At 32.4% G+C, this 26,929-nt stretch overlaps 1 pseudogene; it reads left to right on the top strand.

Moving 5' to 3' along the window:
* The first annotated feature begins 9,240 nt into the window (after positions 1–9,240).
* On the top strand, positions 9,241–26,767 carry LOC128180889 (uncharacterized; annotated as a pseudogene).
* The last annotated feature ends 162 nt before the right edge of the window (positions 26,768–26,929 follow it).

Below are 26,929 nucleotides of genomic sequence, written 5' to 3'. Positions count from 1 at the left end.
TGTCATCTACTCTTAAACAAAAGCTAACTGAATATGTAAATCAAGAATATTTAGAAATGAAAAATGCTAATAGCTAACTATCAACCATCTCAAAAATCCATAGAGCGAAATACGAATTTAAAGCAGAGCAACACGTACCTCTAAAAGATAGAGGTGGAATCAAATGCCTAGGAGGAGTAATCATTCCCTGCCAACCGGTCACACCCGCCGTTTGCTCATTGCCAAGGTCATGAAAAACAGAAAACCCGTAGTCAGTCCAGTGTATAAATAATGGTCTAAAAAGTATGAAAAATGTCAGTTAGCCTGTGCCCTAGTGAAATATTGTACTTGCTGACAGGACCTTTGTATAGACCATAGTCCTTGCGTAAAGATGATTTTAATCGAGGTTCTTAATGTTCTTGTTCCAATTACGTGTTTGCAAGTAGCATGCATTGTTTATGAAATTGTTCGTATGTAGAGCACGCTCTTGCATAACGAATAAGCTAAGAGAAATAAACCCCATAGGCAGGTGATTATGGTATATTGCTACATAAGTAAGGGAAGTTAAATTCAAACATAACGTTTAGTTAATCATATAGTTTTGTTGTTCAGTTACCATTAACTTTTTTTTGGGGGGGGGGGATATCCAAATATGAAACAGATGTTTCAGAATCTGTGGCATCTTTTATTTCAAGCTCACTGGGACATATTGAGATAGCATAAAGGAGAAAGTAACAGTTGTTATGATAAAACATCATCAATATATCTAAATTTGGAGTTAAAGGCCACAGCAAGAACTTTATTCCATTTTTTGCACAAGCTTTTGAATGAGTTCTGCTTCATAAGAATATAAACATAAGCCATCCAATAGACGAACACAATTTTTGCCCATGGGAATTCCGACTGTTGGAAATCCTGGTCTCCAAAAACTACATAGATGTTGTCTATCTGAAATTCAAGTATCTTTTTTTGTCAACTTGTGTGTGCAATCATAATGGGTTTTTATGAAATAATTTCTTAGATTTCCAGTGACAAGGTAAGACAATTTACGAGTTCCATTTTTATTGAAGAAACAACTGTCGATGATATCAAAAAAGCCTAGATATTAATTCGTCATGGTGAATGGTTGTATGAAGCGTTGAAAAATCGTACGTTTAGATGTTACTGATTTTGGTTTTCAGCTGAACTTTTTTTGTTTCTTTTACTTTCACATAGACAATGCAGTAGAATATAGATATAAAAAGTGGTGACAATTTTTTTCTGGTCACATTTTGACTGGTCCATCTGTCCGTGAACTTTTCATATTTTTTTTCAAAATTTTTAACATCTACTCTACTTGGCCAGGCACGTAGCATCGTTTTTGAAAGTGGGGGGGGGGGGGGGGGGGGGCCAGACACATCCAAAAAAATCTTGACAAGCAAAAAAAAAAAAGGGGGGGGGAATTTAAAGTTTTCCAAAATCTTCAAATTCCTAATCCGTGGGGGGGGCTAGCGTAATTTATAACTTCAAGTATATAACTTCAATTTCAATCCTTTTCATATCAATTTTTTACATACTTCCAAAAAAGTGGGGGGCCAACTCTATGATAATTCAATTTTTTATATGTAAATTTAAAAAAAATCGGTTGCTGCAAGAAAAAGTGGGGGGGCCAGGCCCCCCTGGCCCCCCCTGATGCTACGTGCCTGCATTGGCCATATTCAATCAAACTTGACACAAAGCACCCTTGAGCAATGTGGATATAAACGTTGTGAAAATTAAGGACCTGCTTCTACTTGTAACTGTAACTTGTGTGGATGCATTCTCAAGTAGTGTAGATTCAAGTTTCTTTAAATCATGATTCCCAGGTTGTATTATTGGGCCACAATGGAGAAGAAATCTTTAAAAAAATCTTTTCTTCTCAAAAAACCAATTGGCCAGAAAAGCTGTAACTTGTGTGGAAGCAATCTTAGATAGGGTAGAATCAAGTTTGTTCAAATCATGATTCCTTAAGGAAGAGTGGGGCCACAATATGGGAAGGGCGATTTTTACAAAGAAAAAGTAAACAATTCTTTTTAACTTAAAATGTTACTTAGTTTTACTAAAATGTAAGCATCTTGACATATTACTGATTCTAAATTGCTTAGAACCTGGACACTTTTAGGTCCCACCAGGGACTAAAAGTTTGATGTAGTTTTATAGATATGTGTTTAAGGCCTTAGTTAGAACTACAATTCACATTATATGATATGACTTTGAAATCATTCTGTTCTAAATTGCCTCAATGTTCACCTAATAATATCTTAAGAAAAATTAGAAAATCTTTTTATATTTTTATCCTACTACATTGTCCATGTAAAAGTAAAAGTAACAAAATAGTTCAGCGGAAATGTGTGGAGCATTAAATATTCTATATATTTTATTGATGAATTGATAAAAATCTGTTCTAAAATAAAATGCTTGTTTGTATATCTTTAAGAATTTTTTTCATGCCTAAAGTTATTGACGTCTTGTAATACATGTGTTGTTTTGCTCACAGATTAAGTAACAAATGTGAAATTCTTCTTGAAAATACCCTCGACAATAGTAATATATGTATCTACCCAGTGTATCACTTTGCTATTCACTCTTTGCTATTGAATTACACTTTTGATTTTGAAACAAGATTCAATTTCTTTCATTATTACAAAACTCATGTTAAATGCATTGGCCTATAATCCATTTATGATAAATAGATAAACAAAACTAAACTAGTAAAGGAACTTCTGTTTCTTTACTGTTTTTCTTTATGACAGCCATCAATTTCATATCTGAAAAGGTCAATAAGCAATTTACTCCAGACAACTTAAATTCCTGTATTGAATTGGGAACCAAACAAGAAGAAGCTCCACCTGTTTTTAGACAGCTCTATGGTATAGTTCTCCTTTATCATTACATCATTTGACTATAAATTTTTAAAAATAGCTTATTTTGAACACACATAATTTCCAGCACAATAGCCAATTTATTTACAATATTAACGCTGGTTAATGTTAACTGAAATTGTTTTATATAATTAGAAATAAGTTCGTTTTAACTTTTCAAAAAAGTATTCATTTTCAATTTGATAACTCTCTAAATTAAGTATCACAGAATTGTGTTTATAATTATGGCTTACAAACCACCTTCCTGTAGCATAGTTATGATTTGAGCCGGTGTTATATAGTGCCTTTTCCCCCTAGCCATCTTTCCCCCCCGGAAAAATGGCTATATGGCAGTTCTTCCTCCCGGAAAAATGGCTATATAGCAGTTTTTCCCCAACGGAAAGCTGCCTATATAGTGGGCTTTCCCCTTTTTTATAGCCAGATTACCCCCACAGAAAACCTACTATATAGTAAATTTTCCCCCATTTTTACTTTCCGGCCATGTATATGGCGGACCATTTGTGACAATAATTTGCAATAACTGATATGATATTAATTTCTCATAAAAAGGATAATTATGGCATTTAATAATACATTTCAACCCCAAATATAGACTAAGGCATGCGCCTTCATAACATGCATGTGTCATCATCGTTTATTTCACTTTTTGGAACACCTTTTACACAGATTTCGGAATACCTCGAATCTTTTTCATCTAATCGATGCTTATCTACAGTTTTGACTTCGACGTTATGAACACGTGAGAACACATACGTGAGTGAAAATACGCCGGTTTCGGAACTTTAATTTTCCAATGTATTACCATCAACGATAAGCTTCTGCCAGGGAACTAACTGACCTATCTTGACTTAATTTTGTAGAGGAAGGGAATAAAAAGTGAAAATGTATTACTCCCTTCGTCCAAAAGGCTATCAATTTTAAATTAATACCGTTAGAATTGACAATCTTAAAAACAATTATATATTTCTTCTTTTAAATATCAAACGGGAGACAGGGTGCAGTGATATGACGAGAAACTGAAATGTTTTAGTTTTACTTTGATTGATGGGGTTCTAAATCATGGGTAAGGGGTATTTTAATTATGAATTAAAAGCATGTGTAAAGATAATGTTTACCATTTCGTTTTAAAGTTACGCATATTCATATTGATTTATAAAAAAAATTCTTAAAACATTCTCGCTTAATACAATTTCAGAACACAGAATTATGCATATAAGTGTATAACTTGTAAAACCAAATACTTTTTTTCAAAAAATTTCCTAAATTAAGTTCTATGTGAAATTCCATTACACACATGTTCAATTTTCAGCATTGTCAATAAAAATAGTAAATCGGCAAAACAAAACTTAACCTGTACAGATGAATGCATATATACATGTATGCAACCTGGGAGTGTAGAAACATTGATTTTAATCCTTACTGGATTTCCATAAATATTTTTTATAAAATCTGAACCAAAAACGTGAGGGAGAAACCCTACTATGGGGGAAAAGCTACTATATAGTGGTTTTCCCCTCGGGGGGAGAGGCTACAATATAGTAGGTTTTCCGGGGGAAACCTACTATGGGGGAAAAACTGCTATACAACACCGGTAGCATAACTGTTATCTCCTCATCTGGATACACTAACGTAATTTCTCGCCAATAACTATCAATGACACATAACGTTCAATTTTATACATTGAAAATAACGCCACTGAATTGTCAATAGAGTCAGTTAATTGATAAAAAGCGAATACAACTATATTTACTTAATGATCTAATACTAGATTTAGACAGATTTCCTTATTACCTATCAAATTAATTTTTCATTTCTAAATATCACACAATAACTGATCCTCACCTTCCTTTTTTCTCCCGCTGCCATATTTGTTCTTTTAAACTCTTGCTAAAGCTGACATGAATTCATAAATACGCATTTTTCCCTTATATCTCTGACTACTGCCATATGAGTTGTCGATTCTTATTGTTCTGGGGCTCGTAACATAAAGGGTACTTATGTCTAAGACAGTACTTAAGTAGGACTTATGTACATTCTTAGACTTAAGTCCGTAACTAGAAGAGTGCTTAGCTAGGACAATTTACCCAAAACTTAGGCGGCCGGTAGAGGTGACTTAAGTATGTCTTAAGTATTGTTTTCACACATTTAGAAGACTTATTGTTAATTATTTCAATTCAACATATGCTTATGTACAGAGTATTAATCACATTATGATATTTACACAGAATAAAAATCATATTACTCATCGATATAAAATTTTGGATTTGATTGATATAAAAATTAACAGTGGTCGTAATGAACTGTAACATTTTCCAGTAGTGTGCAAGTGGACTGCTAAATAGGTTGTAAACACGTAATGGTCTGTTTACAAGAAGATATATATAAACTCGCGAACCTTGAGAAATTAAAAAAAAGGATATTAGAAGACAGAAAAACCCTCAGCGATTTTAATGACGACGATTGCCTCATTTCAATAAATCGACTTAATGAAGAAATTTTACTCAAAATATATGAATTGCCTTATTGGTGAGGTAAGATGTAGAACAAAAGATAGAAAGTAATCCACTATATAATTAAATGAGTTCTTACGGCCTCGCGAAATTACCCCACAGGCAGTTTTCGAGAACGACTAAAATAGTGAATATTCGTCAAAACAGAAGCAACAACAATAACCTGAATATATTGCCCGAGATCCATTGCTTTAAGTTATGTTTAAAATTTTAGGTACAAACGTATATATACTCATGTCACCTTGAATGTTGTGTATGTACATTTACATCTACCCCCATCTAATATCAAAGATGTCATGCACGTGTATCTATAAAAATATGATTTTATTACCAATACATTCAAATTCGACAAAAGAAATGAAAAATACGTATATACTTTTTAACATAAACATGACTTAGCTAAGACATTGCTAAGTTTGCTTTATGTTACAGTATAAGACATACTTAAGCAGGACTTATGTAGGTCCTAAGATTCCGCCTAAGTCCTACTTATGACCCTACTTAAGTCAAAATCTTAGCATGCTTTATGTTACGATCCCCTGCTCATCGCTACACAGTTCCGTATAAGGCCGAAAGTACTTTTCATGCTTCACTGCAATCAGGTATTTCATACACCCGAACACGTTATCGTGAACAAAGGGATCGAGCAATGTAAGTGTTCCCATGGCTTTTCGAAACGAAGCGTTTTTGTAGAAACCGATAGAAACTATGTTACGTTGATACTGTCTTAGATTTAGTATCGTTTACCTACTGTTTTAATCGAGAGCCGCCGGGGTTTTCAAAAAAGATGCAGACGTTATGCACTCTGTATAAACGACAGATGTGTTCGATGTGCATACGAAGTAAGGCAGAATGCACTATCTGTGCAAAATAATAAGGATACCTTGGAAATTCTTTCAAGAATTTTTTTTATTGTTGTTTCCTTTATATTTATTAAAAATCATTTTACAACAATATGTAGTTCATGCAAATAGAAGTCCGTGCAACCTGAATGCCTCGATAGGAAAGCAATCGACCGTAACTTTCCCAACCGGTATATATACCCAAGTGGCAGTAAATGAGCGATGAAAACTAATATGGCGACCAAATGCTTTTATGAATTCATGTCAGCTTGGTGAGTGAATTTTGGACCTAGTTCAACAACACGCGAGTTTTGTTTGAGGTGTTTTATATAGGAATCCGTCCCGAGTGTGTTGACTCGTGTTTAAATCAAATACGCCCATAATGTTTACAGAAAAGAATATATATATATATATATATATATATATATATATATATATATATATATATATATATATATATATATATATATATATATATTACGTGTGTGAATAATATTATATGACAATTAAAAAACATAACATTTCGTCTTTCCTCCACTTTTAAAAAAATATATCTCTTACTAATATAATCAAACTAACTACACGATCCATTTCTTAATTACCTCATAGAACATAAAGAATACCAATCATTATTCTCTTTTATTCTATATTTCTTTGCTAATTGTTTATAACTAATAAAATTTACCTAATTTCCACCATTTCATAATTATATGAAATGAAAAAAACTTTTTGGTAAAAAGACTTGTATAAATAGATTTGTCTCAACTTGATCTTATCATTAAACAATAAAATGTTCTAAATAAAATATTTAACTCACATTCTTACTTGACAGTCATAGAGTTCAGCAAAATAAACGTTTCTTTAATTCCAAAACAAATTTTATTCCAATTAGCTTTTGTTTAGAATATTGTGATCCGATGTGTACGAAAGACGAATAGGGCCACTTAAAAAAATATTTTTTACTCGTAATAACGAGTATTACGAGAAAAGATCTCGTAATTACGAGAAAAGATCTCGTTATTACGAGTTAATACGAGTTAATTATCTCGTAATTACGAGAAAAGATCTCGTAATTACGAGAAAAGATCTCGTAATTATGAGTTAATTATCTCGTAACTACGAGAAAAGATCTCATTATTACGAGAAAAGATCTCGTTATTACGAGTTAATAATCTCGTAATTACGAGAAAAAATCTATTTTTGAAATGGCGCGTTTCATTATATAAAGTGTATGAACTACTGCAATGTCTATTAATATACACTTACTTAGCACATGTGATCATCGTTTAAAACGCATAATTTGATATAAAATCGGACCAAGCAGTTTTAAAGAAATTTCAGAAGAATTAGCAAAGCAAATTGATTAAAAAAATCATTGAACTATATGTCAATAATTAAGAAGGATACGTGTTATTTTTTTTCAGACTCCAAAATGTTTATATAAAATCAATTACTTTCAATATACATGTAGGTTGTGTATGAACATATAAAACACAAATTCGGGTAAATCCTGTGTATCCATATCCATGACTGAAACTATATACTCATTAAAGTGATTTGTAACTAATAAAACTGTGTTTTTACGACTATAGGACTACCTGGTATTTACTTCGGAGTGGGATTATAATATATATAAGTTGAATAGAAAAATTACATAAAGTTCTTTCCTTTTATTAATACCAGATAAAATGTCAAATCCAATGATTTTGATATGTAGAAATTAATAAATAATGATCGTTGTTATTTTTAACTATTGATCAAAATTGAATCAACGTTTCTGGAATGAAAAAGATAGACTTAAAGTGTGATCCAGTCAAATTCTTTTTCATAAACGCACCATTTTATATAGATCTTTTCTCGTAATAACGAGATCTTTTCTCGTAATAACGAGAAAATTAACTCGTAATAACGAGAAAATTATCTCGTAATAACGAGATAACTAACTCGTAATAACGAGAAAATTATCTCGTAATAACGAGATCTTTTCTCGTAAATACAAGATCTTTTCTCGTAATTACGAGATCTTTTCTCGTAATAACGAGATAATTAACTCGTAATAACGAGATCTTTTCTCGTAATTACGAGATAAAAATATTTTTTTATGTGGCCCTATTCGGCTTTCGTAGATGTGTACTAGTATGAGATTAACAGTGCGAAATTTACTATTTCATTTTAAAACATAAACCATTAAGAATCAGAGTTAAGAAGCGTATGAGCTTTTTTGGACTATTTTTTATCGTACATGTAATTAAATATCTGGATGCTACAGTCCAAACGTTACATTGCAGTATAAAAAAGGACAGATAAAAAGCATAAAGGTAACATTTCATTGAAATAAATTGAACAATTACGTATAAAACTTATTGCTTGCGTTGCTTAAATTTTGTCAGCGCCTGTTGACCACCTTCCCTTCACTTACATTATTAGCTGCCTAGCAACTGAAAACAAATCTGACCGACCTCATTAGAATGAGGTCAATGCTCAGGAAAAATGAAACACGTTAAATCAATTAGGAAAAAAATATTTAGGATTAGGAAGCGTGTAATGACATGTTTAAATATAGCTACTTGTAATGTCAACGCAATTGAAATTCTTCCATAAAGTAAAATTATATACATGCAGTTGACATGCTAACAGTGGTGTACAAGTAGTTTTAAGATCAGTTAAATCCTACAGTATTTTAAAATAATTCTATAAACTAATGAAAATCAACGTTTGTTTTCATTGTCACTTATTACATTTTCACCCCAAAGTAAAACATGAGTATTGATAGTGTTTAGATTTACAAAATGAAAGGGTAACTTCGAAGTTACCACACGAACAGAGTGGGCTATTTATAATTCAACAACTAAATAAATCATTATTTTGTGAACAATTATAACGAAGTCTAGTATAAATAATATTTAAATATCTCTAACTATGTAAGAAAATTCGGTCTAGGTCTACAATTTAGTACATTCTTTTTTTTACAGACATGTATCATGTATTTTTCCTTAAAAATGTGAAGAAAGTCACTTTCACGGCATCCGTTAAAAGCGCATTATATTACTACAGTAGGAACAAACGAACAAAACTACGTGTTTACGAAAATCTTGGTTAATAAGTGACTTCAGTTGTCCTTAAATTAATACGCAATCTTTATCCGAGACTCGTCGGTGAATTTTAATTACACACATGTTATGCTCAGTCAGTACCAGAAATGGTAAGTTATTCAGATGAGATAAAATGAATGCCTACTTTTAAATAGAAATTTAATTCAGATAAAGATTACGGGTCAGTTTGTCCTATTTTCTGACCATGGCTATACGGAAAACGGGATTCATGTACTAGATATTAATGCACATCTTGTCTAACTTACAGACCGAAGGAGAACCATAAGGAAACAAGTAAGTATTCATAAAAATCATTCATCACAAAACCCCAATCTTTCAGTTTCTCAACAACTGTTAATTAAATTGAACTTTTGTTTAAAATTTCATTCCATTAGAACCTTAACCAAAATCATTGCATAAATTGTTAACGTTATTACCGATCAATTATAAGCCAAATCAAGCACTATTAAAAATTTGAGAATCAAAAAGTTTATTTTTATTCATAAATCTTTACCAAGCGGTGTTTCTACTGGTGCTTTAGACGCTGTATTGCAAACTGTAACCAAGTAAATCTAAAAAATAATTACAAATCTAATGAAATGATATTTATATAAAAGTTTAAATTTTAATTTACAAATGTATTGAAAATTCGATGATTTAAAAATTAATTATACATTTTAAAATTATCAATCGACTACAATTGATAATTAGTAATATCGATAAGATGTGTTCCAGCCTATCGGAGGAATACAAATAAACCGTAATTGAATGGTTAGATATATCGTTGTATTTGTGTTTAGTGCAGGTCCACGACTTTGGAGCCGTTGATTACGTCGTCTTTGTTCTCACGATTACGGTCTCCCTCGGCATTGGAATCTACTATGCTCTCTCCGGAGGACGCCAGAAAACCACCTCGGAATACCTCGTCGGTAACCGAAAAATGGCCGTTTTACCGGTGGCCATTTCCTTATTGGTGTCTTTTGAGTCGAGCATCATGATGTTAGGAACTCCAGCTGAAATCTACCGGTACGGGATCCAGTGGATTTGGTCAAACGTTGGTTTTTTCATTGCTAACCTGTTAGCGGTTAAGGTCATGGTTCCTCTTCTACATCCTTTGAAGTTGACAAGTGCAAACGAGGTAAGTAGTCATTTATGAGCACCTTTTAAGAATACTCTTTGTAAAACATCAATGATGTTGCAAAGTTACAAAAATGGGATGTAATTGCCATTTGAAATAAACCTTTAGTAAGAAATTCATGCATGCAGTGAATATGGTATGCTGTTTTTATTTCCTACTTATTCTTATTTTTATTACACAATAATACGATACAATTTCCTAATTCTTTTATTCCCAGTACCTAGAACTACGATTCAAGTCTCACGCTGTCCGGCTGTTAGGGACTTCTCTAGGAATGCTTAATTACGTGAGTAAATGTCAAATTTGAAATGCACATAAGTCAATCATTGCGCAGCTATACGTTTTTCTTTATTTTTCAACTTTTTGAAATTCAAACATTTGACATATCTGACGTTACCATGGGCACGTGTTTTATTGCATTACAGACTAATTAATCTTACACAGTATAACCTTTCTTGCTTCAGGTATTATACATGGGAATTGTACTGTATGGTCCGGCTCTGGCTCTAGAAGCAGGTATTTGAATGTCGGTTTCTGGGAGCAATTATAACATTATTTTGTTTCCTTACAATGTGACTTTCTAATGTCGACATATCTAATCTTTTTTCAGTGACAAACTTCCCAATTTATTACTCCATTTTGATTGTCGCATTTGCTGCTGTCATCTACACTTCCATTGTAAGAACACTTTTGAATTAACAGCCTTAATTGAACCATTTAAAAATTCATTGTATTCAAGGAATTTTATTGAGTTAGAAAAATCTAATATACATGTATAATTTTTGCTTTTATCACAGATTGAACCTATGTAATCGAAAAACGGCACGAGCCTTGTTTACGTGTCAAAAATGACTAGCTCTGTATCTTGCTTATAACTCTACGATTGTCTCTCAAATTTCATTTTATTATTAGAAATGCACTCCTAAAGCATTGTAAATAACAAAAACAGAAAAATAGAATTTAACGAAAATCGTGACCATGCCCTTATGACTTTTACGGAACTCAAGATAAATTTTGAGAACAATTTCCAGTATCGTGTTTATATCTTTTTTTCTATATTCAAACTTGATGTGTATTTGAAATAAATACCTACATACATAATAACCTGTATAGTTTGAAGATGTGAAAATGTTTTGTATCTTTCAATTAAAACTTTGCTCCTTCTCAGGGAGGAATCAAAGCCGTCATCTGGACCGATGTGTTTCAGTTTGTCGTAATGTTTTCCGGAATTTTTGCTTTTATCATAAAAGTAAGTGTTATTCTTTGAACCTTCCAAGACAATTTACAAAATGAAAATGATTTTTTTATTCTATAAAGCATGCATCAATTCTGTTTACGAATTTTAATGTGTACTTCGCATGGTTTTTTTTTTTTACAATGATCACGAGTGTGATTTAGTTGCAAAAGAGGTTTTGTATAGCATTATTCAATTTTTAAATGATCTAGAGCTTTTAAAATGATCTAATTTTTTGTAAAAAAAAGTTACTTGGCGTTTTTACGACCTCTTTTCATGATTAGACACTTAAGAGTTTTTTCGTAAAAATATCAACAAACGATATATAATGGGTTTTTTTTTTTTTTGCTATTAAAGGGAACAATAGAAATTGGTGGTGTAGCAAATACATGGAAAATTGCTAACGAAAATGGACGACTAAACTGGTTCAAGTAAGAACATCAATGTTTATTTATTATAGAACGATATATCAAATACAGAAAATATCTTTTCATGCTCTTTTTCCTACTGCAAATAAATTGTTTTTCGATATAGCTTTGATTTAGACCCCAGGACCCGCCACACATTTTGGAGCCTGTTCTTTGGAAGCTTGGTCCGAGGAATATTTCTGGTTTTCAATCAATCCTCTGTACAAAGAATCTCCTCAACCCCAACATTGAATGATGCAAAGAAGTAGAGTAAAATTATTAATATTTGATTCTTTAAGTATGTTTTAAAATACTTGAAGTGCAAATATTTGTGTTCAACTAAACATGAAACACATTTGCAATTATGTTTTGCCTCAACTTTGTTTAGAAAAGAATGCATTTAAAGTTGTTCAGAATCTATCATTAATACTGTAACTGCCCGGCGTGCTACCCTGCTTTGGTAGACTTAAGAAAGACTTCCCTTAGACTCAAAGAATCTTTGTCCATATCATATTTCATTTGTTTAAAAGCTTAGGTATCAATTAAACTATTTGGTAGATAAGAATTACGTTTCATTTTACTTAATTTCATTGCATATAATTTCAGAGTTCTGTATTTTACAACCCCAGGGTTTCTTGTGACCATATTCTTAGCTGTAATCGAAGGAGTCATTGCATATTCTTACTACCATGTAATCCGTTGTGACCCTCTTGCATCCAAAACAATCCGGAATTCTAATCAGGTGGGGTGATCTAAAAATCAATATTCCATTTTCTTTTATAGTTTCGCATTCTATAGCATATTGTGTTTGGTCTAAACCAATGTTGGAAACTTTTTAATTAATTCAAGGTTAAACCGCCACCAAAATTACAAACTCTCAATTAAAATTATTAAAAGCTTCTACAATGGTAAATTTTGCTTTTTGAGCAGCTTATATTTTTTTATGCTATTTGATTGTATTTTCTGCACTTAAAAAAATTGAAATAATGAAACATATTTTGTGCTGATTCTTTGAATTGCAGATCGTCCCGGCTATGGTCATGAGTATGTTTGGAAATACTCCTGGTATGCCTGGTCTCTTCATCGCCTCATTGTTCAGTGCTTCTCTCAGGTAAGCATGGACATAAATGAAAAAAAAACAACTTCAATGCTTAAATGTTTTATATTCTTTAAAAATGCACTGTTCTTCTGAAAGTTACCATAAAAACTATGATTAGAATAAAAAATGTAAATGTTAGTACATTTGATAACTTTTTTTCAATTAAAAGTCTTTCTAAAAGGTTTGTTTAATTTGTTTGAGATCAGAAATATCAAAGCGATAATGATTTAACAATATGTAGATAAATGGTCACATTTAAGCCAAAATATATAGTTTGCGTTTTGATCCTCCAGTTTTGCATTCATTTTAGTACATTGTCATCTGGGTTGAGCAGTATGTCGGCACTTGTGTGGCAAGACTTCGTAAGGCCACACACTAAACCAATGTCAGAGTTTAAGGCAACAGTCATAGCAAAAACATCTGGTAAATGGAAACACATTTAATCTATTTACTTTCACATGAAATTTTAATTAACGCGAATTTTACAAATGTATTAAACGTTACTTTCTTTTGTTTATATCATTATATATGTTGTTCTTTATGCTGTTTGATACATTAGATTTAAATTACAATTTTGTCTTGTTAACCATTTTTCTTATTTTCTAGTTGTGTGCCTAGGATGCTTAACAATTGCAGTTGCTTTTATGGTTTCAACAATTGGTGGAACACTAGTTCAGGTGAATAATATGATATGATAATATATTTTTTTTACATCATTAAGTGTTCAACTCAAATACACATCGATTTAATTGAATTAACGTTTATCTTCCAACAGAGGAACACTTACGAAAGTTTACTTTAAGAAGTCATGTATGTTATTTTTTCTAGATCACCGGAACTGTGTTATCCACGATAGGAAGCCCGCTATCAGGACTCTATCTTCTTGGATGTTTTTGTCCATGGGTCAATTCAAAAGTAATCAAAATCCGTAGAAATGTTAATGATAAAAAAGTTATTATTATAAAAACGAAGTATGACTAAGATAATTATCTGGTCTGTTTAAGGGAGCCATTTTTAGCGTCGTCAGTGGAGTAGCAATCGTTGGGTGGATAGCTACTGGAATGTCAGTGTCCAAGGGAGTCAAAAGGACCCCGCCCCTTCCGCCTGCCCCGACAGACATGTGTTTTCAGTCCTCCATGATAAACTCTAGCGACTGGATGACAACAACCTCGATGTTTTCAGCTAATGTTACATCAGATCCTTCTGTTTTTGCTGAGCCAGTGGAACCGTATGTTTTTTTAATAAAGATTTCTTTTATCTCGTTTTTATGTATTCAAACGAAATAGTCATTCGTAAGTAAAAGAGTATACAGCGTATTCATTGCACATGGATAAATCTCGAATTATAATTCTTATCTGTTTCTGAATTCCATATTTTTTTTCAAATGTTTCAACGGTTTTTTTTTTGATAACCAATCGATGAAAGAAAAATGTTTTATGAGATGCAACAAGATAATATTTGATAATAGGTAAAATACACATCAGAAGTCTTTACGTAAAACATTGGTTTTGTAGGTAAGCGCATTAATCCAGTGATACTTCTGGTTTAAATATTTCAGAGAAGGTCTTGATCAGTTGTACTCGATTTCATACCTGCTTCTTGGCGTCATTGGTCTGGTCAACAGCATCGTCAGTGGTACCATTGTTAGCTTCATAACAGGTCATTAACCTTTTATTATCATTTTGCACATTTCTAGTTATGTAAAGACAAGTGTAAATATTGATCATAACGTGCGACTGAATAGTTGTGACCATTTATAGGCTAAAATATTCTCTTTGAAATGTGAAGCTCTGTATCAAGATTAACGAAATTGTTGAAGGTCAAAATATTTGTATATTTTTGGTACTAAAATACCTAATGACCAAGTATATTTTGATTCAAATTAAAAAATAGCTCTAAAGGTTAATTTTTTTTTACGACATAGCTTGTTTAATTGACTTCATTCGATTTTTGGAACATATCCACGTTCGATGTAGGAGGATTATATTTTTAAACAAAATACCCACTCTCTAATACCTTATCATAGGGCGTACGAAGCCAGAAGACTCTGATCCACGGTACTTGATTTCGCTCACGGATGAGTTGTTTCCCTTCCTGCCAGAGTGGTTCAGGAAGCCAATAAGATGCGGGTACAACTACGACCGAATGAAGGTGCGCGGACATGACTTGAATCTTTTTTTTAAATGTTTTAAGATCATGAATACCAAAATATTTCATTTATATTGACTTTCCAGGTCTATGAAGAAAAGGGATACGACGAAAAAGATCTGAAACAAGGAAAGATAAACAATTTTGCAAACATTACCATCACAGTTCAGTCCGATAAGCATGCTTTGGAGAAGGTAAATGGGGTTGGTGAAATTATCATTGATGCTCCAGATGAGTCTGTTGAAGAGAGCGGGCAACCAACTAGCAAAACCCCTCTCTTAGAATCTGGGATAGACCATCAGGAAAGGGAACCGATCGCTCAAAATGATGAGGATGAATCGCTACAGACCAATGCAATACACGAACGTATATGATATATTTTATTTTAAAAGAATATTAGCAAAAATTGAAGTTAAGAGTTCTGCTTTTCATGGATGAAATTGAAATTTCATATCATTGGCACAAACATGCATATTCTGTACGATTGGGTAGTTTGATATTTAAATATTATATACTATGTAAAGCATAATAATTTAGGTTGATAGCAAATTTGGTATAGCTTACACAAGGCATAATGAATTATTTATTGTTTTTGGCTGTCATTATGTATCACAAAATCGAGAAAAACCCGAAAATAAAAATCTGACTTAACGGTTTATCCAGTGTGTTCTTTTTTAGCCAGTACAATCTGTGAATATTTTTTGGCGCTCATTGAGTTGATTTCAATATCTATATAGAAACCAAACTTCCATTTATCAATAATGAAAATTGATTTTATATTATCAAAACAAAATTAACTGTTTATTGGAAATTTTATGAGAATGCTGTTTAAGAAAATGTTCTAGTTCTGATAATTCTGTGTGCAATTCAATTTTTTTGATGATAAATGAAAAGAAAAGTCTAAATGTTTTCATAATCAAGATTTCTTTACAATAATAGATGAAGAAATAATTGTACACAGGTATATATTGTGATATGATTATATATTAATAGCATAGCCACGTCTTAGCGTAAGCAAAATAAAACGACAAATATGCACAACTGGTTGCAATTGTTAACTTTACATTTGAAAAGTTTCGGTGTTATTCATAATTTTTGGAAAAACGCTAGTTTGAGTTATAATTACAATTAATCGTTCTGATTGGTTAAGAGAAACACACCCAATTAAGAGCTCTGTGTATGTAAATTAAGGATTAGTATGACAGATGACGTGCACCATTCTCTAAGGTTTGACTCAGCTCACTTTCCCGGGAAGATAGTTGGGCCCCCGCCCCAGTCTCTTGTCTCGTTCACTATTTCGTTCATTGTCCCGTTCATTATTAGATTCTCTCTTCCGATTCTATTGTATTAAATTAAACATGATAGACTTTTAGGCCGGGCTCGATAGGTTACCCTTGGCTTTGGGTAACTTGGACGTTGATTCACATTAAGGCATTCATTTACGTTATAAACTTGTTAAGGATGGTAATTAAGGAAATATTACTGTATATTTTTGATATACCGTTTTTGTACTCTATTTCAATGCACTATACTAAATATATAAACCGATCAAAAGTGTTTTAATTTACCAAGAACTTGCGATAAATTCATTGTAACTCTTTTCAATAGTTGATCAAATGTGAATATTGGTTGAACATTAAACAGTTATAAATTTCTAGAGAAGTTTCATTGTTACCGAGACTTGAACTTAGACGAAGGAAGCTGATTTTTAGAGAGAAAAAAACATTATTAGAGTACATTGATGTCAAAATGTTTACAATTGCCGTGACGTTACAATAACCGCTATACGAGTATATTGGTGCATTGACGCTACAATAACCACTATACGAAATCTGTGACGTTCATAAACCGCTAAACGATTACATTGGTGCCGTAACGTTACATAAACCGCTATACGATTACATTGGTGCCGTGACGTGACAGTAACCGCTGTACGATTACATAGGTGACGGTACGATACATAAACCGGTATTTGAGTACATTGGTGCCGAGACGTTACATAAACCGCTACCTACCTATTACTTTTACCTTAATAAAAGTAATAACCACTTTACGATTACAATATTTACATCCACCAAGTATGAATCTTAACAAATATTGATTGTTAGTTATGGAACTTTAGAAACTGAAATCCACGTGCTCCGTTTATTGATTGCTCGAAAAATCACTGACCGCACGAAATAATCATGTTGACGTCCGACTAAAATTCATTTTGAGGACGATTTGGCTGTAACTTTAAGCTAACATTTAGATGCATATTGACAATGATTGAGTTAATTTTACTTATTTTAACAATCAATTTGTTAAAAGACAGATATGATCATAAACCAAAAGAATGCTTTCTTTGCTGATTCATGCGGGTTATGAAGGTAGCGGTCATTGCAGCTAATGCGAGTTGTGTGTATCTTCTGCAATCTTTATATCCCCAATGAATCATTAGAGAATGCATTTTACTTTTATAAACTTGTTTCAGTCAAAGCAACTCCATATATTTGTTCCACAAAAGTATATAATTAATAAATTTTTTATTATGTTGGTAATTAACGAAGTTAAAGTAAAGTCAATGTTAAAGTCTACACAAAAATTCCTACATGAAAATAGCAGTTCGTATGCCTTAATGAACTGGAATATGTGTGCAACTCTACCAACAAATACATACAACAGTTTAAAATACACTTTGAAATTGTTTTTATAGTTAAGACAAATGTCCACTAATTTACATTTACTCGAAAATGTGCATATTACTTGTTAACAAGAATTATTGACCATTTGTATTACATGTTTATGATTATGCTTTATGCCTGAAGGGGTATACTGCTTTGAGCAATTGGTTAAAAAAATCCAGATGCCCAGACGCGAATTTACCTCCTTAAGCAAATAAATGTCAGCATTCATTTTAGTCGGTACATGATTGTTGATTATAAAAATTTATGAAAGACACACTTGTTGATTCACATTATATTTTGGATTGGCAATGGGTCTTTGTTTTTATTTTGTGGATGGACATGTCACGTTACAACTAGTTTTTATTATTTTTTTTTTGGGGGGGGGGGGGGGTATTAAACTTAATAGTCATTAGAAAATATCGAAATGCACATGCATTGCAATGTGACAATAGTAAAGCTCGAGTAACACACTGTTAGGCAAAGGATGGTTGAAGGTCAATGAATTCAGACTGACCAAAAATATTGATAATTTTTATATTTTTCACCATACTTCATCATTTAGTATTGATACTGTATTTTGCAATATCTTTAAACAGGACTTTTTGTTCATAGGAAATTAATACAATGTAAAAATGGCCACGGCAATCTAGTTCTTATATGCGATTGATGATACAGTTATGGAAAGATTTTATGTTAAAAATTATAATCGATGAGCGAAACTTGAAACGGTTCACATGATGAAGTACAAAAGAACATTATATTGTGGCAGGCGTAAAATTGATGAACTCGCTTATTCCGACTTGACATTATCATTTCAATTTATTCAACAGTGTTATAAATGCTAAGTCATCTTTCTCATTTAGCAAATCATCATGCTCTCAAATCATTTACGCTTTAAAAACACACGGGTTTCTTTTTTGTATGCCTAAGTGGATTACTGACTGATGGAACAGCCACAAGTAAGTTTATATTTAATTACAAAATGAACAGGAAAAGTGCTTTATTGTTGTCAAATTACTTCCGCTTGTTCCAACACGTTATACATTTAAGATGGCTAAAGGTTGTGACGCTTTCTGTACTGTTTTGATCTCCTTTAGAAGAAGAACTCAATATAAAAATTAAAAAAAATTACCCAACTTTAAAAGTTTATAGATAAATACATCTTATCTTTAAATTTCTATGTAGAAAACCTTAATTAAATTAAACCTATTTAAATAGAATAGTTTACTCTTATGTATATACTGCCCCAAATCAGTTAATACGCGAACAAAAATCTGTAGTTATCAAAATGATATTCAAAATGTACATGTATTAGTTTTCATTGCGTTTTAGAATTTAAATTTTATTGTTTATCCTTACAACCTGTTTCTAGTGAAGGTACAGAATTTCGGAGTAGCTGACTACATTGTCTTCGTCCTAACCATAATTGTCTCCCTTGCCATTGGAATCTACTATGCTCTCTCCGGGGGACGCCAGAAAACCACTTCAGAATTCCTCGTTGGGAATCGAAAAATGTCTTTCTTACCTGTGGCTATATCACTTGTAGTATCTTTCGAGTCCAGCATAATGATGTTAGGAACACCAGCAGAAATCTATCAAAACGGGATTCAATGGTTTTGGGCGGATATAGGGTTTTTCTGTGCAAATATGTTCTCAGTACATTTCATGGTACCATTGCTGCATCCTTTGAGGATAACTAGTGCAAATGAGGTGAATTTGTAAAACATGTACTAAGTAAATAAGAATTATTTTTTAAGATTTTTTAAATATTGTTATAATGACCGTACTGGCAGGAGTTTAAAAGATTGGGATTGTGTAAATTTGTTTTTAAAGTTTAAACCTTACAGTACTTGTTCTTACCATTTTTTCTTCAAGTATTTAGAGCTTCGCTTTAAATCCCATGCTCTTCGACTGCTAGCTACATCTATAGGGATGTTAGACTACGTGAGTGGTTTTTCTTATCATTTTCTTTTTTAGATTTTACTTTTCTGTATATCAAAATCTTATTCATTAAAATGCTTTATTCATTATGCAACGACATTTAAGTGTTCTCAATTTCTAAAATAAATTGAAATAAAGATTATATTAAAAATGTTTTGATGAATTATCATGAGCAATATTGTCGCATTTATGTTTAGGTCATGTATATGGGAATAGTTTTATTTGGACCAGCCTTAGCTTTGGAAGCAGGTAATGTTTCAACACACAATCACACAAATTTCTTTACTAACGAAGCATTATCATTATTTTATTTTGTCATTAACTTCTTTTTCTTCTCAGTGACAGGTTTTCCGATGCCGTATTCCATACTTATAGTTGCAGTTGCCTCTGTCATATATACATCGATAGTAAGATATATTGTCTTTTGTTCCACGGATAAGATTTTTCGGCAAAAAGAAAGTCTTGTACATAAGTAATTAAATCTGCCGTTGATTACCACACTTTGAAATCATATATGTAATGCATGGAATTAATTGAGGCTAAGAAAGGAGGGGAAGGTGGGTTAGGATCTGTAGATCTGTGGACCTACCTGAACATCCACAATTAAAGAAAAAAATCGACTTAAAAAATACCTTGATCTTGACTTGTATTCTGTTTCAATACAAAAATGAAAAACTTTAAATTGCTGCCATACTGTAGTACTTGCAGAAAAAAAAACATTATCGAGAACAATTCTTTTATGACTTGTCCTACATTAAGTAAACATATTGAGATGAGCTGAATTTTTTGGTTGGTGTACTTAACGTTTATTAAGGATCATGCTCTCACTGTTCAATTGATGCTAAATCTATGCTTACGTTCACTTGCTTTTTTCAGGGAGGACTCAAAGCTGTTATCTGGACAGATGTTTTTCAGTTTGCCGTCATGTTTACTGGGATTTTTGCGGTGATCATAAAGGTCATTGTTCCTATTGATTGCACATACATTAAAGATGTGTATAGCTATAAAGTTGTTTTTTTTTTAAATACAGCAAATTGGTAAAACGTTCATAAAAACCTCATTGGAAACTTTATTATTAATTCCTTGTTTTATCAGGGTACAATTTATGTTGGTGGCATCAGCAAAACCTGGAACATTGCAAACAAAAATGGACGACTTAATTGGTTTAAGTAAGCATAATATGTTTATTGACTCCTCCAATGCTAGGCGATAATTGTAGTGACTTTTTGGTACCTTTTACATGGCAAACAAAAACACTATATCAGATTTTTAAATAGAATGCTAGACTTTGACCCATGCGTGCACGGGTTGGCATTGCATATTATGTCGGGCATTTACCAATGTTTACGAAATAGATACATAAAATTTGCACACCATGTTGACATCCAGAAATCTTGGAATTTTTCATATTAAACGCACAATAAGTTATCTCCCGTAATTTCTTTTGTATGAACAGAATATATATAGCAAATTTTGAATGAAAATTTACACGTATTTGTATTACATGTATCTTTATTTTTGTTTATCCATGAAAATGTGATATTGTGGAAACATAAACTAAAGAGCATCCCGTGATTCCGCTTGAATGAAATGCGCATGCGCAAGATTGTAAAATCCGAAAAATTCAGACGATTTCCGGATTTTTTAAAGGAATTCTCTTTGATTATTAATTAGCGAAGCCTGATTGAGAAAAAATAAAAACAAATTGGAAATCTCCAAGTACCAATGATGTTAAAAATATATAAAACAAAAGACAGTAGTATTCCGATTTCTCGGTATTAAAGCTAAATATTCGAGTCTGCTATTTTAATATAGTAGTATAGATATTTATTGACGTAGCACTCACTTAGGAAATCGTAGTTGAATGTTTTTCTTTTCATTTAAATTTCATTCTTTAAAACTGTGTCCAAAAGTGTGGTTAACATTAAACTAAACAAACTATATTTTAAACTCCGAAACTTTTTTTCTGACTGAACACTAGCTACTGTTCCATAACAAAAATTTACTAATCAATGCAAACGGTAGAACATGTTTGTATTAAAATGCACTTCTACTTATATCAATTTATAATGTATGAAAATTGGCTAATATTATCCTCTATACTTATTTATTTTCTGTTTTTAAGTTTTGAATTTGACCCCAGAACTCGTCACACCTTCTGGAATCTCTTTGGAAGCAGCTTGATAAGGGGGCTACTTTTTAGTTTTAACCAATCATCTGTTCAAAGAATTTCCTCAACACCAACCGTTTCGGCCGCTAAAAAGTAACATTTCAAATTATATTGAGATTTGTACATAGTACTTTTATTAGAAGCAATATTCAAATACATTATAAATCGCTTGATAACTGTTTTTGTTTACATTTAAAACATTATTACCAGAGTAATGTACCTGAGCGCACCAGGTTTTGTTATAACCATTTTCATGGGGGTTGTTGAAGGGATAATTGCTTACTCTTACTACCATACCATTCGTTGTGACCCATTGGAATCCAAAGGAATCAGAAACTCTAACCAGGTTTGACATTGGAATTGTTTAAAATAGTATTTTTTCAGGCGTATCTTCTTTTTATTTAATTGTTATTACACTTTTAGTTCAATATTTACTCAATACTTAGTAACTGTAGTCAGTAAAGTAACATGAAACATGTATGATAGATTTGTTTCTTCATCTTACCATCTATACTGATTTTATCAATTCTGTTGGAAGCTGACGAATGAAGGCAGGACTATAATGTATAACCCAACGTTGGTTTCATTGCAGATTATTCCGGCCATGATAATGAGCATGTTTGAGGACATCCCTGGTATGCCTGGGCTTTTTATTGCTTCACTTTTCAGTGCTTCTCTAAGGTACGTGTAATATAAACATAATTTATTTCATTACCTTTGTTTTAAAGCGAGTATCCTCGAACTAGGCGAAAATTTGATATTAAGAGAAGGATATTTCCTGTTCTGCTTTTAAGTAATTATATGAGATGTTGAGGAAGGAGAAAGGCTGTTGTATGAAATTCATAAGTTTGATATAGTCAATCTATTGCCTTGTCATTTAGTTCAAGAACTAATGCGAATCCGATGAAACATATTTAGCGATATCCATTATTTTGTAATTTATTTGATATAACGGACAAACAAAAAACAATATTGTTTTCACATGTGTATCCTTGAACTTGTATTAATACTTGGATATGATTGCTAATATTGAAACTTGATTAATTCTATAGTTAAAACAAAAACTGTCCAAATTTTCAGACTAAAGAGACGGACGGACAGACAGAAAGAGTGGCATGCAGACTAAGCTGACTAACACAGACATTGTGACTGTGATTATTGATCTTGGGTAACCACAGTTAAATTTTAGCTCACCTGAGCTGAAAGCTCAAGTGAGCTTTTCTGATCACGTTTTGTCTGACATCCATCTGTCTGTTCGTCTGTCTGTAAACTTTTTATATTTTGACTTCTTCTCCAACACCACTAGACCGATTTGAACCTAACGAAGCACAAAACATCGGTAGATAAAAGAAATTCAAAGGTGTAAGAATGAAGGGGCTAGTCCTCTTTCAAGGAGATATGATTAAGAATTACTGAAAACTTGTTGGTATCTTCCAAACATCATCTCAAAACCCATTAGGCCAGAAAAGCTACAATTTGGGTGGAGTCATTTTCAGCTAAGATAAATTCAAGTTTGTACAAATCATGATCATCGGGAGTAAGATGGGAACACAATTGGATGTCGAATTTTTACATAGAAACATAGAGAAAAATCATTAAAAATCTTCTTCTCAGAAATCAATTAGCCAGTTGGTAAGAAAGGCTGTAACCTGCATTGAAGCATCCTCATAGGTAGGGTGGATTCAAGTCTGTTCAAATCATGATCCCCGAGGATAGGGTGGAGCCACAATTTGGGATGAAATTTTTACATTGGAAGATATAGAAAAAATCTCAAATAATCTTCTTCTCAAGATCTCTTCTCAGGTCGGTCAAAAAAGCTGTAACTTGTATGAAAGTATTCTCAGGTAGAGTAGATTCAATTATGATCCCAGACAGTAGGATGGGGTAAATATGTAGGAAGGGGCAATTTTTAAATAGGAAAAAATTAGATTATTCTTGTAAATTTAAATTTTATAATACATAGATTAACTAAAGTGTGAGCATCATTATGGCTAGTGTTGCTCAGATGAGCGATGTGGCCAATGGGTTTCTTGTTTTGAGTTGTGTTAGGCGGGAAGGGGATTTTGATCAGTGAGGTGTTATACATTTTTTTAGCTAAACGGTAAAATAGTTCACAACAAACTTGGTTAATCGGTAACAAAAATACAATAATTACAATTTGCAGCACGCTCTCCTCTGGATTGAGCAGTATTTCGGCTCAAATGTGGCAGGACTTTGTAAGACCACACACTAAACCCATGTCAGAATTCAGGGCCACCCTGATTGCTAAGCTTACAGGTAGGTCTTTAATACGTTCTTGTAACAAACATGCTGAAAACATGGTACAGGTATATATGCTAAGAGCAGAAATAAGATGGTAGGTTTCTTTAAAAAAAATTATGTCATTTTTTTTACTTCACAAACTTTTGAGTAATCCTATGCATATACAAACCAAAGGTTTGATAATTATTATTTTAACCTTTAAAAATACCTGCTTAATCTTTTTTTATCATTAGAAATCGCCTTACTACCATATGTAATAATTTTATAGACATTTTTGATGAAATACGTTGTATCAAATCCTTAAAGTAAAAAAATACTTTAAATAGGTGAACATTTTTATGAACTTTGTTATTTTCAGTTGTGGTCTTTGGGTGTATTGCAGTAGCGGTTGCCTTTCTTGTGTCCACATTTGGAGGCACTCTTATTCAGGTAGTACTTATGGAAATTAGATCGCAAAACAAATGTCTAAATTCGATAAATTAAGAAATAATTTTCTATTTATATTTCAGATAACTGGGACAATAAATTATGCAATCGGAGGTCCTTTATTAGGTCTTTATTTCCTGGGATGTTTTTGTCCCTGGGTTAACGCTAAGGTACCAGTGATGATAAAAAGAAAATATAACAATCGAGATATTTTTACAAAATAGAGTTAAATAGATATAAATAGCTCTGTTTCTTTCAAATCAATTCAGGGCGCCATCTTTAGTTGTGTTAGTGGAATGGCAATAGTTGGTTGGATAGCTGCTGGAATGACCGTATCTAAAGGAATAAAAAAGACCGCACCCCTTCCGCCTGCCCCGACAGACATGTGTTTTCAGTCCTCTGTGGTCAACTCTAGTGAATGGATGACAACTTCCATGTTTTCAGCTAATGTTACAACATATCCTTCTGTTTTTGTTAAACACATGGAACCGTACGTACACTTTGATTAATTTATTCATTAGTTTAATTTCCTACATGGTATTACCAAGAAGTTATAAAATGCTTTTCGGAGCTCACTTTGATGATTGATATAAAGAAACAAAGTGGGGTTTTTTTTCAACCTCTAATAAATTTTTGTAAACAGCGACTTGACACTTTTACACCATTTATTGGCAATTTTGTAATAAAACCACACTAAACAACTCTCTTTTACTTAGAATTACCCTAATTTTACCACCATAAATATAATAACAATGTTCATTGTTTATTATGACAGACAGGGTCTTGACCAGCTGTACTCCATATCATACACTCTTCTTGGTGTTATAGGGTTCTTAAACAGTGTCATCACAGGAACTATTGCTAGTTTCATCACTGGTATGTCTGGGTTTATTTGTTATATAGTGAAAAAAATTATCCCATAAGAGGGGGGATTTTGGTAAAGGTAAATTGGAAAAAGTAAAACAATTTGTATGTTAAGTTCAATACTTCATCGAAAACTTCTTAAGCATGGATATTGTTATGAGGAAAATTTAACAGAGCATATGTGTGTGTGTGTGTGTGTGTGTGTGTGTGTGTGTGTGTGTGTTATTTATATCATGAAATGTGCCCTTCATTGTGTATAATGGATCTTTTTTAAGTTTTTTTGCGCAAATGACGGCACCATAATAATTAATGAAAAACCCAAGGCGTCAAAAATTCTTAAAAGTTTGGTGCATGCAAACATTTCCACGTTTATTGTAAAAGTTTAATTTCCCTACGAGAATATTTCACCACACTTTTACTTCATCATAGGTCGCACGAAGCCCGAGGAGTCGGACCCCCGATATCTGATCTCATTGTCAGATGAATTCTTGTTCTTTCTTCCAGAGTGGTTCAGAAAACCACTTCGATTCGGGTATAATTACGACAGAATGATGGCAAGTTTTGAAAAATGTTTGCTTATAAAATTCTTCTGCTTTTAATCTTTAGGCCTTATTTGTTACTATTCATTTTAATCTATATTTAGGTCTACAAGGAGAAGGAATTCTCTGAAATTGATTTAAAACAAGGAAAGATTCGAAATTTCGCAAACGTGTCAATCGTAGTGAGTTCGGAAGAAAATCATAAAGGAATAAACAGCGTTGGTGAATTCATTGTAGATGAGCCGGAGGAACTATTACTAAGGTCTCAGACTGATGGAAACAATGTTTCTCCGAGTTCTGCTCCTTTACTGCAGGGTGTAGGGAGTATGTACGAGGAGCAAGAAACAACGGATAGAGCAGGCACTCTTTGACAACACATAATTATATAATTATGAAGCTACAAAATACACGATTGTTTTCTAATAAAACGAGACTGTAGACGGCAATTTAACATAGACCAACATACAACATTTAGGACAAAAAATGCGGATTTAATAAAATTTGTTCTATATTCCTCATATAATAAAGACAATATTTAATAAATTAATACACGATGTGTTAAAATATGAATGACGTTTTGTTGTCTGTTTGACGTCTGTTTGGTATTATTTCTTATACAAAGATTAAATAAATACCTGTTTGTATAATGATACGTATTATAGCCTTGATAATGATACGTAAATAGCCTTAGGTCATTTCAGACCTGCGGAGG

Source organism: Crassostrea angulata, chromosome 4, assembly GCF_025612915.1.
Source record: "Crassostrea angulata isolate pt1a10 chromosome 4, ASM2561291v2, whole genome shotgun sequence".
In the NCBI taxonomy this organism is placed as follows: domain Eukaryota; kingdom Metazoa; phylum Mollusca; class Bivalvia; order Ostreida; family Ostreidae; genus Magallana; species Magallana angulata.
Note: the sequence above shows the minus strand (reverse complement) of the source record. Positions and strands in the feature narration are given on the sequence as shown.